The following is a 5,709-nucleotide window of genomic DNA, read 5'->3' as shown; positions in this document are numbered from 1 at the left end:
CACATATTAGTAACATAAAATTTGGTGTAACTTTGTAGCCCAGTCGTGTGATGGAAAAATATTGGGCTTTGGCCCAGTCTTGACCAAACCCCGCGTCAAACCGCCATTAGAGAAGGAAATATTATCTTCTGTTGCAAATCTTCAAGATACTTTCTCAACCGTTAACGATTCTGATGAAAAAAATAAAAAGTTTATGTAGATGTGGCCAATTTAGTTGTTAACCTCTAAGAGGCTCTCAGACAAATATAATCGAAAAACTTATTTAAAGTCTGAATTGGTATATGTTTGACATATTAGTCAGTGATGAACATCTTATCTGTACATATAAATACATATGCATATTTTTTACAAATGAAACTGGATGTTCCTTTTTCGGTCTAATGTCAAAAGCAACTGAAGAAATTTGGAGGAAACTTGATAGAATTAGCATTAATCAATCCGGTATTAACGTTCATAATTCGTTTTTAAGTTTTCCTGTAATTTCGCTATAAATATGCTGGTGGACTTCAAATGTAATTCGCATAAAGGAGTTAGTATTTGTGACAGGTAAAATTCAAAATTTTATGAAAAAGATGTCGAATTCCGACGCGATACTAGCTAATAAAAAATCTGCTTTATACCCGGTACAGTTTGTAGAAATAAACGATGTTCTTTTCAATAATAAAAATTTAGTTATTTATAAAATACCGTGCATTTTTAAAACAAATTATGTATANGGTCTAATGTCAAAAGCAACTGAAGAAATTTGGAGGAGACTTGATAGAATTAGCATTAATCAATCCGGTATTAACGTTCATAATTCGTTTTTAAGTTTTCCTGTAATTTCGCTATAAATATGCTGGTGGACTTCAAATGTAATTCGCATAAAGGAGTTAGTATTTGTGACAGGTAAAATTCAAAATTTTATGAAAAAGATGTCGAATTCCGACGCGATACTAGCTAATAAAAAATCTGCTTTATACCCGGTACAGTTTGTAGAAATAAACGATGTTCTTTTCAATAATAAAAATTTAGTTATTTATAAAATACCGTGCATTTTTTAAACAAATTATGTATAACATAAAAAATTAAATAACGAGTGTTGTAGCCTTAATAGTGTTTCCTTCACATTACAATATTTAAAAAGGGCCAATGTAATGCTTAGATCCGTAGTCCACTATGTATGTATACAAATTTTAAAAGAAAAGGAATAATTTTTATTTAAAATGAGTTTTTTCAAAAACGGCGCGACAAGTTATGGGCTATAAAATTCTTTCACATTATTTATAACATAATTAACCCAAATTAGCAAAAAAATATGATGTGCTATGACCTTCGATTTAAAGTTGGTTCAGGCCCACCGTGAATCCTCATTCGACCGAAGTCCCTCTACAAATCGACAAATCTTCACCGAATTCCAGTAATAATTGTACCCTGATTCTTAAAGAGTATAGTCAAACTCAAAGGGATGTAAAAGAACCATCAACCCAAGGTTCTGAACGAACACCACCAATTACCAAACCTACTTCAGCTCCAGTCCCTAATCACAATCAAGACGGAGACAACAAAGTTAACCCACCACGACTCCGCGATGTTTTCTTTACCTCAGAAAAATGCTTGACATATAATATGCCGAACGATTGTCGCGATTATCTCACGGTTATGGTTAACAACGAGTCTCATGCGGTTTTACTCGATGGTGGAGCCGAAGTCACAGTCATTTCACAAACATTTTATGAGAAGTACAAATGGGGACAGTTGCAACCTACCAAAACCTCCATTGGTCTTGCCGATAATTCGATTTCTTTTAAGGCCATTGGTAAAGTGGATGTATTATATACGGTCGGTAGTCTTACCCGACTGGTGCGAACTCTTGTCGTACCTACCTCACTGAAACACCCAATTATGGGCTGGACATTCCTTGAGGCCTTCTTTTTCGAACTGGTGCAGAACCAAGAGAAAGTTCAGCGATTTTTAAAACATACAGCCAAAGGTGATACTGAAGAAGTTGCATCCGCTAAATTCGAAATGGTTACGGCAGGTGAATTTATTAATTTTTGTAACCAGCCACCATGGAGTAGGAAAGAACAAGCTCAGGTATCTTCTATGAGTAATGATCTGGAGCCAATTGACGCTTCTACACTCGGTTTAGAAGGCGACATATATACCCCAAAACTAACTAGCGTCAACCTTCCACATAATCTCACCCCAGATCAAAGACAAATGTTGGACGCCGTTCTCAAACTTTTTAATCCAACTCCAGAGTCTGGCCCTTTAAATGTCACTAATCAGATCGACCACGTAATTGATACGGGTGATGCAATACCTGTCATGAAACGCCAGTATTCAGCAACAAGCTCAAGTCGAATTGGATAAAATGCGTAGTCGTGGCATCAGTATGACCATCGAAGAAAGCCCTTGGCGGTCACCAATTCTGGCTGTAAAGAAGAAAGACGGAACGTGTCGCGTGTGCTTGGACGCAAGAGAATTGAATAAAATCGCCGTTCCAAATTCCTATCCAATTACGGATACTAATCAAATTTTAGCTCGACTAAAATCAGCAAAATACCTATCCAGTATTGATCTGTCTCAAGCTTTCTTTCAAATTCCTTTGGCAAAATCGAGTCAACTGAAACCCGCTTTTTCATTCGGTAACAGACTTTACGCTTTTCGTCGCATGACGATGGGGTTCAGAAATTCACCGGCCACATTAGCCATTTCCATTTATAAAATTTTCCGTGATTTGGTTCCACATGCATTCGCATATGTGGATGATTTCATAATTTGCACTTCGACGTTGGAAGGACACGTTAAGATATCGGTTATCGTTGCTAAACATCTGGCTGGGGCCGGCTTAACCATCTCAACATCCAAGTCGAATTTTTGTTGTAAACGATTGGAATTCCTAAGCTACGTTTTGTCTCAAGAGAGTTTATCCGCGAATCCATCTCGTATTCGAGCGATTGTTGAATTTGCACGGCCTAAAACGGCAAAAGAAGTCAGACGGTTCGTTAGTGCAGCAGGCTGGTGCCGAAATTTTATTCCAAATTTTTCGGAGATCACAGCTCTCCTTTGTGAATTGTATAAAGGAAACCGAAAAGGACCCATTGAATGGAATACCGCTGCTGAACAAGCCATTCTCAAACTCAAAGAGTGTTTAACTACCACTCCCGTTCTGACTATGGCCGATTATTCAAAACCATTCAAGGTCTATACCGATGCCTCGCTTATCGCAGCGGGTGCTGTTCTAATACAAGAACACGATGGGAACGAATGTGTGGTTCAGTATTTTTCTAAAAAATTCTCGAAAGCCGAACAAAATTACACAGCATCCGAACGGGAATGCCGAGCCGTTCTCTTAGCAGTCGAAAAGTTTCGTTCATATTTTGAGGGTCGTGAATTGGTTGTGGTAACGGACCATGCTTTGCGCTGGATACAAACTCTCAAAGAACCAACTGGCCATTTACGCCGTTGGGCGATCCGATTATCACCATATGATCTCAAAAATATTCATAAACCAGGAAAACATTTAGAACTTCCTGACGCCTGATCTCGTTCTTTTGCTCTTCTCAACATCGTTCGTAGAAATCCAATTGACCTTCCGAGTAATTTTTACGTTAATCGTATCCCAATCACATCCGTGATCAACATTGACCCAAACACGTGCGATAAATGGTACAACAAAATGCATGCCATTCCCTCAAAATAACCATTAGATAGATATAAAATCGAGAACAACCTTCTACATATATCATCGATTGAAATTTTTCAATCAAAGTGCGGAAATACTGTGGACACTTTGTGTACCCTCTTCTGACAGAGCAAAAGTCCACGATGAAAACCATAACCAATATTCGCATCAGGGTGTTTGGAAAACTTATAGACGTATCTCACAACGCTATTACTGGCCAAATATGTATGAGTCCGTTTACCAGTACGTTCGGCAATGTGAACCATGCCACCGCATTAAACCAAGTAATGAGAGCACCAAAACACCTCACGGCGAATATAGAGAACCAAAACGACCGGGTAGGCAATTATCGATTGACTTCGTCGGTAAGCTGCCCATGTCTAAAAATCGTAACCAATGGATCTTCGTAGCCATCGACTGTTACTCGCGATATGTCTTGGCGCAGCCCATGAAAAATGTAAACGCCATATCCGTAGTCAATTATCTTCGACATATATTCACGGTGAATGGCTGCCGCGAACTCATTATGTCAGATAATGGTACTCAATTCATCAGTCAAACTTTCGGAAATCTTTGCGCCGATTATAACTTCAAACACATGAAAACGCCCTTGTACCATCCACAAGCCAGTCAGGTCGAGGCGACAAACAAAAGCATTAAACTTGGANACAATCGCCTTCTCAATAATTTCGAAGAATATATGGGGGCCTCCATACTCCATTGATTCTGCCTTATTACAGGGTACCCGGCTTGAATAAATTAATTAAGTTTAGTTTTGTTATATCCATAGTTTTATTATATTATATCCCCAGTACATTGCTAGTAAATCGATCAAAGCAAACAAGAAAAGATTCATAACCAATCATTTACCAATGCCTCAGAGGCAAACCAAACAATTTGTTAAAGCTGACGGCATTGGTTTGGTTAATGTCAATCCTCAGAGTGCGTATACCTGGGGAATATACTTACCGGCATTGTTCTACCACATTCCTTCCGGCAAATCCCCAACCAAGTTGTTACCTGTGAAAATAAAGAGTCTGTCAATATATATATTCTGGCCTATTCATTTGGCAACAGTTAGACCACCGTACACGGGTAATCCCAAAATCATCAAACGTAAGTCAACCTTATTATTGTCACCCTCCCATTGGAAACGAAAACGTAATAATTACGTATTTTTTTTTAAATAGGTATGTTAAATTAAAAACATCTTTTCCAGCACGTCAAAATTGATTTTTATTGATGACATGTACCTACATGTTAGAATTTTTAGCAAATTGCATGAAAAGCCAAAAATTAATTAACTGAGGATATAATTTTTACTAAAAACCAACAGTATTAGTAATAATACTCATAAGGAGACTAAGTAAATCAGAAGGACTTAAGTAATTATGCTAGTAATGCACGGTAATTTTAAGAACAATTATTAAAGTTATTTTCTCGAAAAATTTTCATGATGACATTTTATTCATCTTTTGGTAGCGTGGTACCTATACGTACCCAAATAGCTAATTAGTTTTTTATGGGGAAATCCACACAATAGAGCTGTAGAACTATCGATAGTCATCCCATTCGATGTTTTCGAATGCATTGACGAAGCTATTTATATAAACTTTTTAATTTTGGTTAGTTCCTGAAGAATTTTTTAATTGTTATGTAGCGATTTTCAGTAACTTTGTCCGTTCTCTTCGATTTTTTAAATATTTTAAACCTATAAAATAGAAATCTTAAGTTCCCAATCTAGAAAAACAAACCGGTTGTAAACGTAAAGAAAGCTGTATGTGTTACAAAAATCTTTCATCATTCCAACTCCGGCTACGTTACAGTATATTTTCTTAGAACTCACTCCAAATTTTACGGAAAAGTCCATATTTCAAGCGTGTGCTACAGGAAATAGAAGAATCTCCAAAATTTGACTAACCCTGGCTTATATCAATAGTTTCTTCCATCGACGAAGAGTCACTAACACCATAGTATGGTTTCAAAAAGATATTCAAACTAGTTTTTTCTAATTTAATTACACCCGATTTACATGATTC

The sequence above is a fragment of the Rhagoletis zephyria genome, unplaced genomic scaffold (genome assembly GCF_001687245.7).
Source record: "Rhagoletis zephyria isolate East Lansing unplaced genomic scaffold, Rhagoletis_zephyria_1.1 Rzeph_scaffold_01438, whole genome shotgun sequence".
Taxonomy (NCBI): domain Eukaryota; kingdom Metazoa; phylum Arthropoda; class Insecta; order Diptera; family Tephritidae; genus Rhagoletis; species Rhagoletis zephyria.
Note: the sequence above shows the minus strand (reverse complement) of the source record.